Source organism: Patella vulgata, chromosome 3, assembly GCF_932274485.2.
Source record: "Patella vulgata chromosome 3, xgPatVulg1.2, whole genome shotgun sequence".
Lineage (NCBI taxonomy): Eukaryota > Metazoa > Mollusca > Gastropoda > Patellidae > Patella > Patella vulgata.
The window spans coordinates 56,524,293-56,536,986 of NC_065881.2; the positions used below are offsets into that span (position 1 = coordinate 56,524,293).

Below are 12,694 nucleotides of genomic sequence, written 5' to 3' on the forward strand. Positions count from 1 at the left end.
TCGATATAAGAGTAGGCCGTAGTGCCGCTGTCCGGGCAAAATTTCCCTCATAGCACACTGTATGGCGTATGCCCGTCTTCATTTGTCCAGGTTAGGAGCAGAACAGTAGGACGGTAAACTCCATTTAATTTCATTATTATATTGATAATGAAATCAACGTGAGTATGGAGTTGGTGGGAGTATAAACTTAATGAATGATTTTTAATTAAGGACATGAAAATAACGAATGATAATAATGAGAGCATGACATGAATGTGCCGATTCTGTATCATTTGCGTCATGAATAGGTGGGCGAATTATCTCTTAAAATTGGACGAATAGTCCCAGTTGTACGTGTTAGCTACGAAACGTCTCCACGCCATTCCGTGATCCACATTGATAACAATAACAGGAGTAGGACGAGAACGAATGAAACAGGACGGTGTCTTAATCTGTTGCCTCTTAGTTTTATTGTGTTATCAATTTTAGATTATTGTTGTGAGATAGCGGTTTTTATTGTGGATTTCAATATATTATCATTATGGAATTGAGAACAGTCTACAAACTGAATTGAAGGTTGGTAAATGATAATGATAATTAGAATATTTTATAGGTCAGATTATATTACGGAGAATTGACAATCACAATGGACATTTAAAGTAGCTAAGTCTCTAACTCAGTATCATCCAAATCTTCGACATTGAAAACACGAATTAGTTGTCAATTTAAACCAACATTGATGTTGTGATCTTACCGGGAAAAGGTGGCCTTCTCTGATATCCAATTTAAGTAGCTAAGTCTCTAACTCAATTATCATCCAAAACCTTCGACAATGAAAACACGAATTATTTGTCAATTTTAATCAACATTGGTGTTGTGATCTTACCGGAAAAAGATGGGCTTCTGATATCCAATATTTAAGACAAAATAAACATCTTACGATTGGTACACGAATCGTGTACCATAATGCATTTCAGCACAAATTGTAACAAGCGACTCGAAGAATGAGGTTAGACATATATTAATATTCCACACGTCTTGTCAAATGGTGACCCCATATTCTTATCTGGAGAGCATGCGCAATAAATACTATCGGTGTAGACTGGAATAACCAGACGTTAGAGATTGCCACTGGATTGAGACTTCTGGCGTATTTCGCCAAACATAACTTCTTTGAAATTAGAGTAAAAACAGAAACGATTGAATGTAAATCAATTTATTTACATTCATATTACATTATACGTTGCTACCCATTTGTGTCAATTTGTAAGTCCCAAATATTAGCGATTTAGCTCCTTTAAGACCAAATAAACATTTTACAATTGGTACACGAATCGTGTACCATAATGCGTTTCAGCGTTATTTTTAATAAGGGACTCGAAAAACGAGGCTAGGCATATTCCACAAGTCATGTCAAACGGTGACGCTATATTCTTATCTGGAGAGCATGCCCAATAAATACTATCGGCGTAGACTGGAATAACCAGACGCTAGAGATTGAAATTCAATTGAGAATACTGGCGTATTTCGCCGAATCTAACTGATTAGAAATTACAGTAAAAACAGAAATGATTGAATGTAAATGAATTTATATACATTCATATTACATTATTGTATGCGTTGCGACCCATTTGTGTCAATTTCTAGGTCCCAAATATTAGCGACTTAGCTCCTTTAAGATAAGTCTAAGACTAAGAGTAAGAAATAGGTCTCTACTCGGCTCTGGACTATGTATCTACTTAGTAGTAGTAGACACAAATTAAATGTGGATAATATTTGCTTCTTCATCTGCAGCATGTGCACTTTCTACACTGACGTATGTAACTGGATCAGTTGTCAACATCTGCGATGCTGAAACCAATCCAATGCCACTGCTCTGTCAAAAAAAACGTTATGTTCTCTATTAATTCAATTTCCAAAACACCCAGACACATTTAAAGACATAACCGGTACCTACATATTACTTCAAACTTCAACTTGGAAAATTAATAAAGGCTATTTTTATGTAGCCATTTTCATAGTCATGTTGAAAGTTGAATATCTTAATCTATAGGCTAAGAGTAATAGGCAACATCCGCAAAGTCTGGGCTAAAGCATTTGTTGAGTTTATAATCAGCCATTCAATCTAAATGTGGGTCCAGCCAATTTGTTAGCGTGCGCATTACATACACGTACAAGGTCTGTCATTTAGTCAAGCGGTATTGTTTTTATTCCTCCATTGTATGTGACAAGGAGTAGGGTTGCATGTCCAACCTGCAGTTTCATCCCACTGCTAAAGACCTCTACCACAAGTGAATTATTGAAATAAAATTGAACAATATTAGTCCCAAGATGGCCTGGTTTGTGTCAAGTTGACGTTAAACCCCATTTCTCTCTCTTCCTCAACAATCTAACCAATGTAACGGATAGTATTAGTAGTCAATGTATGTTGTGCAATTGTTTAGCTGTTATATGTACATAGTGCATAATACAATCATATTATTATTGAGACGCTAATGTTAGTACATTGTAAGTTTTAATTTAAGCAGATTTTTGTGGGTTATCCTCAAGGGGCTGATCATTCATGAAATCTTTCTCTTATCAAAACTTTCATGGTTCATCAGGATGTTCCGATATGGTTTCCCCTTGTCAGTGGTGCAGGATGGAGGGCCTGACAAGGCCAGCTGTCTAGTCGTTCGGATGTGACGAGAAACCCAGGTCCCGTGTATACATGTACATTGGCGTGCACGTAAAAAATTTCTTGGCAGTTAGAACTCAATATAAGAGTAGGCGATAATGCTGCTGCCCAGGCAAAATTACCCTCATAGCACACTGCATGGCATATGCCCATCTTCTTTAGCCCAGTATAGGAGCAAAACAGTAGGACATTAAATTCCATTTCATTTCTATTATCATGTAACTTTAATATAATTATCCTATTAAGTATTATCATGTGTGATATGCCTCTTGGAAAAATAAATAGATAAAATGGGTTTGCAAAGTTGATTACAGCTATATGGTAAAAACATAAAGAAACTCTTTGTTTATACATGTACAGTAGTAACACCCTTGCGTCTATTTTACTCTACAAGATACAAAATGTACTAGATCGTCCGAGTTATAATTATTCTGTTAATACTGGTAAAAATTAATCTAACCTTCTTTCTATCAGTATCACCAAAGAGTTTTGAAGATGTAATGAATTAAAATGAAGAAAGAGTACCCTATCAATTACATGAATCAACAGGTTGCTTCAAGTCTAAGCTTATTTATCTGATTTACACATACATACACAGTTGATAAACAAAAGATCATTACTTAGGATACCGGTACCCAAAATATGGTCTACGTCAAAAAGTCTTTAAGGAGCTATTTTTAAACCTCTAACTCAATATTTTTCATATACATGTATAATAATACCGGTATATATATTCAAAATTGAAAACACTACTGGTATTTAGAATTCAATGTTGGTCCATTTCACTCAAGATTGATCTTGTCAAGAAACCCGATCCTAATATTCAATATTTTTTTTAAGACACAATTAAACAAGCATTATGTACGAGCTAAATCTGCCTATTGCAGGTCTTTCTTTGGGCCTTAAATGTTCTGTAAAGTATTAATTAGACACAATTAACATGACAAGACCATAATCAACTCTTGATACCATCGAATGGGTCTGATTTTAGATAGATTAGAACAAATCGGAAATTTATTGATTTAATTTAAAATGGAGAAGCGAGACTAAAGACTTGAATGACCCGTATTACATATTGATATAGCTCAAAATAAAGTAATTTGAATGAAATTTTCAGTATCAAAATCTTACATACTCTACATGTAAATTGTAATGCCCTTTTATTTTAACATTTCAAAACCAATATATGAGTCGTATATTCTATGGTTCTGGGCACCTTTATTATAAACAAAGTAAAACATATTCTACGTACAAGACCATGTAGAAGTAAAATTTAGTAATGGCTGATTCTGTGTAGAATGGACTAGGTAGGCGTAAATGACTGTCGTTTAATTTGGACAGTTCATGTATTTCACCGAACAAAATCGATTAGAAATTACAATTATTCTTTTAAAATTGATTATAAATCACTTTATACATTCATAATACTTATGGGATTTTAGACACATTTTCGTCTATTTTAAGTTGTAATAATAATACTAAAAATAGTAAATTTTCTACATTCTACAAAATCGATTAGAAATTACAATTATTCTTTTAAAATTGATTATAAATCACTTTATACATTCATAATACTTATGGGATTTTAGACACATTTTCGTCTATTTTAAGTTGTAATTCTCTTCACATAATAATACTAAAAATAGTAAATTTTCTACATTCTGCATGCACCGGTTTGGACCTTATAATGTACTGGTACATGTGTACATTTAGACAAAGACCTTATTAATTATTAAGTAATTAAGAAAATTATTTTAACCATACTACATGTATGTACAGTCTAAAATATACCATTTTTATACGCCGACATTTTCATGTGGACGTATTATGCCATCGCCCCTGTCCTTCCGGACGTCCGTCCATCCACAATTTGTTTGTGGACACGCTAGAGGTCACAATTCTTATTTGATTTTGACGAAACTTGAAATATAGCTTTATCTCCAAAAGATCTCGGCTGCTTTCGATATTTTCGCGCATATCGGACCATAGCTTCCTGAATTATGGCCCCTGATTGTACGAAAAATCGCGTTTTAAGCTTGTGGACCCTATAGAAGTCTTAATTTGTATCCGATTTAAAAACCCCTATTATTATATCACCGTTACACCCTAAGGACGACTGAGTTCGAATTTTGTCAAAATTGGCCCAAAATTGACAGACAAAATGGCCGCCGTTCGTTCTCAAATAGTGTAAGAATATGGTATATCAAGGTTGTGGACCCTATAGACGTCACAATTTTTATCCGATTTTGTTGAAACTTGAAATGTAAGTTTATAACCCAAAGATCTCGGTTTCTTTTGATATTTGCGCATATCGGACCCTAACTTCCTGAATTATGGCCCCTGATTGTACAAAAAATCACGTTTTTAGCTTGTGGACCCTATAGAGGTCATAATTTTTATCCGATTTAAAAAACTGTATTATTATATCACTGTTACACCCTAAGGACGACTGAATTCGAATTTCATGAAAATAAACCCAAAATTGACAAACAAAATGGCCACCGTTCTTTCTCAAACAGCATAAAAAAATAGGGTAAATCAGGATTGTGGACCCTATAGAGGTCACAATTTTTATCCGATTTTGTTGAAACTTGAAATGTAAGTTTATAACACAAAGATCTCAGTTCCTTTCGATATTCGCGCATATGGAATTGTAATTTCCTGAATTATGGCCCTTAATAGTAGGAAAAATCTCTTTTTTATTAGCTTGTTCTCTATCCATCACTCGAAAATGTGGGCGTATCCTGCCTCAGGCTGCCTGGCAGCCGCTGGTTCAAATTTGTTGTGACTAGTATTGAAAATGGTACAGAACATAACCATTGATGTTTTATTGAGATATTAATTTGTTGAATTATTATATGAGGAATCATTTGGGATAGACAGAGCTACATGTAATATTGTTTAAGTCAATTGTCATACACTAAATGTAAGCTTACAGATTTTTCTTTTGTCAATTCAAAGGGGGGTTGGATGGCCGAATGGTTAGCATGTGCGCACTGTATCACGAGGCCTTTCATTGAGTCAACTGGCGTGGTTTTGAATCCCCGGTGTACGTGACAAGGAGTAGGGTTGCCTGTCCAACCTCATGGGTTTTCTCCGGGTCCCACGGTTTCCTCCCACTGCTAAAGACCCAATCGCGCAAGCGAATTATTGAAATAAAATTAAACCATAATAGTCCCGAAATGACCTAGTCTGTATCAAGTAGGTGTTAAACCCCATTTCTCTCTCTCTCTCTCTTGTCAATTCAAATCCATAAAGTCAGCGAGTTAAATCACAAATCTTGTTATGTCTTCAAGTTTACATTTGTTTACATGTACCTCAGCACATGTACACCCTAATGTTACTGTACTGATATTGATACAAACTATAATTATAAGTTATTACAAATTTTTTCAGTCAATTTGTTAAGAATCCATATTTGAAACAACCACATATTGTCTGTATTAACTATTATCTTACAATTTCAAATGTTAAGCATGATAGAAAGAGTTTAAACTGAGAATCAAATTAAATATTTATATTTTTCTTCACATTGTTGTGAGAGTTCATTATCCAATTCCTTGACCTGTCTGCTCTATGTTAGAAATATACGGAATGACCTGAGCAATTTTATTCTCGTTCTCAACATCTTTCAAATGAATATAAGATTAATTTTTTTGTGTCTACGATAATTTGACAAAATTAATATCTCAAGTTTAGGTACAATATGTGTGTTAAGGGCTCCTTAACATATTTAAAGAGGCAAATACATGTAGCGCTTCCAAACTGGGTGCGAAACAAAAAAGGTTGAGAAACACTAGTCTACAAATGTGGGTATACCGGTAATTAAAATATAAAAGTGAATTAGATAAATTTGTTTGTATTAAGTACATGTATTATTGTTGATACTTGGTAAATTTCTCTCCCAAATATAATCATAAGCAAGGCGTTATTTAGGTTACATATGTATTTGTTCATGTCATTTCACTGAAATTAATTCTGAATTCCAGTGCTGACCTCTTGCAGAACAGAAACTAAATACATGTAGGTCATATTCAAACCTCTAGTTTATTGAACTTTAGTGTATAGCAGTGTCTGTTAAATTAAAGTTGAATTCCAAATTAGATCAAATATTCTGTTTGAAACAGTGAGCATAAGATACATGTACAGATGTAGATACATTACATGTACCATTTACAATAATGTGCTGGAATTAAATTAACCAAGAATGGCTTCCATGCTAATTTGAAGACAGCAAGAGTAACTTAGCTCAAAAACATTATCAATTTGGAGTAAAATTATGAAGGTTTCTGCTCACGGATTCAAGCAGTATGAGACCTTAATTTGAATAATTGTTTAGAAGGTAGGAAGAATTGATGCGAAGTCGTAATTGGCTTTAGCAGACACTTTTATCACACACTGGGTGACTTGAATACATAAAACTCATGGCCACTACAGCCTTACATAAAGCGTTATTTTTGTAAAGTGCTACATTATTGGTTACATTAGAGATATTTCTGTTACTAAGGTGATTTAATCATTGATTGCGCTTATTTTGGTAGACATGATGTACCCAACATACATGTATCCTAATTTAGTAAATTATCTAGTATTTAATAGATATTAACTTTCTTTTCATCTACAATTGCTTTCAACGTTTAAAGAGCCATGGAAGTATCATACATGTAGATGATACACTGACTGAATAAGCTTAGATCAAAAAATATTCTTATTTCAATTTGTGTCATTAGATCCGAAAAGGTCATATCCAAGGTCAAAGTTCGGACACCGTCTTGGCAAGGCATGCAGATCCAAATGTCTGCCAGTGGGACTCTTTTTATAAAAGACTTGCAGGGTATCCCTTTCTAAATATGCAGTTTTATCGATAATAATGAATTGATCTGGCTCAAATAAATTTTAGAATACATTAGATAGGTTAGTACAATCCAAAGACTAAAAAAATGGAAATCAGCAGTATCGGGTTCATATTGCTGAAGAGATGAGTTTTCATGGTCAAAAATTAGCTATCTTTATACACAACTTGGAATCACTGGTTTATTATAAATATAGCGCAACATTTCAATAAGTACATGTACATAGGCGTATAGGGAAATTTTTGACTAGGGGGGCGGTGGTGGTTGGTGCCCAAAAAATGTAGGTACTTTCTTAGTATGTTACATAATAATAATAAATTCGCTGTTAAATTGGACACATTCAAGAACGCAATATTATTTTAACAACTTTTACAAAGTACAATTGTGTGCCCAAATTTTCCCAGCCCCCCAGCTCGTACGCCTATGTACATGTATCATGTATTCTCTTATCATTTACAAGCACAAATGATATGTACATAGTAGTTAACAATTTTGTGAAAATAAGCTTGAATAATTTTTACATCTTTCCATTCCATAGAAAGAATCCTATGTATTAAATCAGGTGATTGGGTATTTTTTCTACAAAAAGGGATAGGCTTGCTTGGTGTTCAAAATTTTATAAAATTTTGTGCCTAGTTAACTCTTTTGAAAACTTATTTCTTGAAACAGTTTCACTACACACTGTCTGCCGACACTGGGCCATATAGTTGTACATGTACTATTTGCCTAAGTTGATTTCCAGAAACAATTTGCACACACTATATTCTAGGCAATCATTATATCTTATATGTCAGCAAGACAATTTTTATTATCCTTAGTCCGATAGACCTATTACATACATGTATACATGTACATGTACCCCAAATACAATATTTTGTTAAAAATCTAAAACCTGTTATTTCATGATAAAACTAAATATTCATTTAATTATTGCATATCGAAACATGCTGCTTATTCTCGTATTATCCTTGTCTTCTCTGAAGTAATTTTTTTTCTATGAGAATCTTTACTTTTCAAAGCCTTTCAGTAGTAACAGAATATTTGTTTTGGCTGTTTGTGCAGCCATCATAAAACTGTAGCACATTTGTGTGACAAACAGAAAGTTACCCCTGATTCCATTATTATTATTGATTAGTAAGGAAGCAACTGACTACCAGTACATGTATATAACTCTACCTGGTAGTCATATTATAACCAAAGTCATTTCCCAGAACAGTGTATGGTCTGGAGGAAAAAGTGCTAGGTTTGTTTTAACTGAGCATAGTTGATATCAGTTGTTTATTTAGCTGATTTATTCGTAGTTTGTTTTCATTGCTAAATTATATTATGACCCAAATGTAGATGGAAACTATTGTAGGAATTGGTAGCTGATAAACATACTAGTAATCCAAAAATATTATGTAGTCCTATACTCTACTAATATTAATATTGTGAATGAATAGTACAAAAAAAACTTGCCAATACTTTATTTTGCTTTTTTATAAGCTCTGTGAAAATAAATTTAAATAAAAACACAATAATTTGGAGTATCATTAAGTCTGACACCCTTTAGTCAACCACTTGATAGAATACATGTAGTTCAAGACATTATAATATTTATAGGCTCTTATTGTTTGAATGATTTTATAGTTTGATGCTCATCATTGTGTATGTCAATATTCAATATGTTAATATTAATGGCAATGATAATATTGATGATGGTGAACCTATAATGATAAACATTTTACTGTTATATAGACTAGATGTGGTTGATTGTTTTAATGGCATTTGTAATTGAACTGGAATATACAAGTCACAATTCTATGGAATACAATTACTGCTTATTACTAAGTGCTTGTTAATGACTAGAGAAGCCTTTTCGAAACGTCGCTCAGTAATAAGCAGTAATTGTACTGCATAGAATTGTGACCTGTATAGATTTGGTTGGTGTAAAATCATGATAAACAGATGCAGTTGGTTGAAAATCATCATATGAAATAGATGTATTTGGTGGAAAATGATGATAAACAGATGTAGTTGGTGGAAAATGATGATAAACAGATGTTGTTGGTTTAAAATCATGATTATTTATATAAATACATGTATAACAGTGACATAACAGATGTGGTTGGTGGAAAATCATGATATAAAACAGATGTGGTTAGTGTAATGTCCTAATTAAAACTAAGACAGATGTGGTTGGTGGAAAATTATGATATAAAACTGATGTACATGTAATAAGCAGTATGTAATTGTATGGTGTCATATGAAACATATGTATTTGCTGGAAAATCATGATAAACAGATGTGGTTGGCTTAAAATCATGATTATACATGTAAAACAGATATGGTTGGTGGAAAATCATGATATAAAAATATAAAATAGATGTGGTTAGTAAAAACACAACACATTTTTTATGGAAATACAATCACTGGTTTATAAGTATAGCACGACGTTTCGACAAGTATTCTCTTATCGTTATCAAGCACAAGAGAATACTTGTCGAAACGTCGTGCTATACTTATAAACCAGTGATTGTATTTCCATATAAACTGTGTTGTGTTTTTAATGTGTTCAATCGCTAAATGCCACTCAAGGATTAGATGTGGTTAGTGTAAAGTCCAATTTATAACTAAGACAGATGTAGTTGTAAAATCACGATGTAATTATAAAATCGTGATGTAAAACAAATGTGGTTGGTTTAAAATCATGATTATAAAACAGATCTGGTTGGTGTAAAATCAAGATTATAAACAGATGTGTATGCAATTTCATTGGTCCACAGTTAATTGTAGTGGGAACTACAAAAACATATTGATATGTTTAAATAATGGATTATGTAACGACTATAACAACCATCAAAACAATGTAAATCATTTTGAAATTTCTTTCCCAAAATTTCATTTGATTTACCCTTAAAGGAAGAACAAACCACAGGACATATAATGTTGTCATTCATTGTATTGTACATGTACGTCTTGTAAAGACACTGCAAATCAGGGTATCTATTTATTAGTTTACAACTAACTAAACTGATTATTGATATGACCCAGATGACAAATCTGCAGGTAGGCATATATGTTTCGTTACGCAGGAGCTGGTTTAGTAGAGGTACATGCACACTTTCTAAAGACCACGCATGTAAATAGTTGGTTGACTCGTACATTGTTACGAAAGGACAAAACAACCAAATTGTTGCTTTTTTCCATTATGATCCAGATTATAAAATTGTCTGTGGTTTTCTGACAAACCATGTTTGACTATCAAGAAATCTGCTATGCCACTATCTGTAGTAATGATCAAATAAGAATCTGTCTAATGATCCAGATGATAAAATTATTTGTGGTTTTCTGACAAACCACGTTTGACTATCAAGAAATCTGCTGTGACTGCCACTATCTGTACTAAAAGTAATGATCAAATAAGAATCAGTCTAATGAAACTGCTATAAATAGATTTACTGTTTTTGCAGGCACTGACAAGGGAAGAGTTGAATTTCTTTTAATTCCATTGAATTCTCATTTCAGATAAGAATCACAGTGTCTGCATTTTTATATCTCCTGTGACACACTTTGAAAGTGACAAAAGTTAATTAATTTTTTTAATGAACAGGATCTATTTAATACAAGCTAATAAATGTCTTGGTAGGAATTCTAAATAGGCAAGGCGTGCTTGCACAGGCAATGAATAAATCTGCTGCAAACAAAAGACTTTAAAACATTCTGAACCGTTCTCTAGATCATCCACAAAAATGCATATTATGGATCATACATATTATTGATGGCAACTACAGACTATTAAACATCATGATCTATAGAAATAATTAAAAAAGAGTGATGCGACCTGAATATTAGGAAGAAAAAAATATACCGGTACTTGATATGTCATGTCTAAATGTAGTCCAAGCTTTCCAGTGACTTCACAGTCAGAGAACTGTAACTGAGAAATCTATAACAACTCTTTCAACACTGTTGGACTGGTTGTAAAATTATCGCTCTAAGTCAAATATCGTCTTTTTAGTGCCATAATATAAGATATTTGGATAAAATTGTTGAACTACTTGTCGAAGCTGCAGTAGTTCTAAAGTTTGATTTCCAATAGATTAATTTATAGACTTGAATATTCAGTCTTGGAGATCCACTGTGGCACTGTGTGTTAGGTGGTAGCTCACTAAAAGAAGGTCTCAGTTTCGATGACAGTGTTGTCCAAGGAGGTTCCTCAGGATTTATCAGCATGGTTTCCCCTTGTCAATGGTACAAGTCAAAGGGCTTGGCAAGGAACATTGTCTGGTCGTTCAGATTGGACAAAAAACTGAGGTCCTGTGTACATTTTGGTTTGCACATAAAAGAACCCTCGGTAGCTGGAGTTTGATGAAGAGTTGGCTGAAACACTGCTATGTTTGCAAAATTTTAATAATAAAACCCATTTCATTTCATAAAGTCTTGGCAGAGGGGTAGGAGGCCCCATCTCATAGTATTTATAACACCACACACGTGTAAAACTGACACAAAGGTTTTTGCTAACATACATGTACATGTACTTTCACATAAATTATTAAAATCTGATTTGAATTTAATTTTCACAATCAGTTTTATTAAATTTGTGCCAGATTTATAGTATTATATATAATCCATTCTAAAGTATAATATGGAAAGAAAGATTATGCATTTTTACATGATAAGCTCATTGTAGATGTTGTTGATATATGTACAGGAAGGATTTTGAGGTTTTTGACAGTGAAATGAGTTGTTAGATGATAGGATAGGAAATATGCTCTTTAACATTGTTGTAACAGTATACATGTAACTATTACTTTATGCTTGATATTTCAACTATAGCAATCAGTTGTTACTGTGTACATAAATCTGATATTCAATGTCTGTGAGTAAGCTTTTTAAATTAATTTACATATAACAGTATTCATATCTGTACCGTATGTATATTTTATACCAGTAAGTGCTATTCATCTGTTGTATTGTCCTCACCTTGATTCCCTGTCCCTGTTCAAAACCACTTGTGGGAAAGTGGGACTTGAAAGTTAATATATGGACACGTACATGTAAGCACACATTTAAATGCAGTTTGTCAGTCAGCCATCCACAATATTAATTTTTAAAGCCCTAGATTGACTTTAAGTTTATATTCATGTGATGAAGAAGTCTATTGATTTTTCTATAAATCATATATCATCTAAATGAATTGACA

General features: G+C 33.0%; 1 protein-coding gene across 2 annotated transcripts in view; it reads left to right on the plus strand.

The window, feature by feature from the left end:
• Nucleotides 1-377: 377 nt before the first annotated feature.
• The window catches only part of LOC126814622 (sodium- and chloride-dependent betaine transporter), a 50,151-nt gene continuing 37,834 nt past the window's right edge, over nucleotides 378-12,694 (plus strand). For both annotated transcript variants that reach the window (XM_050539895.1, XM_050539896.1), the window contains exon 1: nucleotides 378-555. The gene's annotated coding sequence lies outside the window, so the exon portion shown is untranslated. The remainder of the gene's footprint in view (nucleotides 556-12,694) is intronic.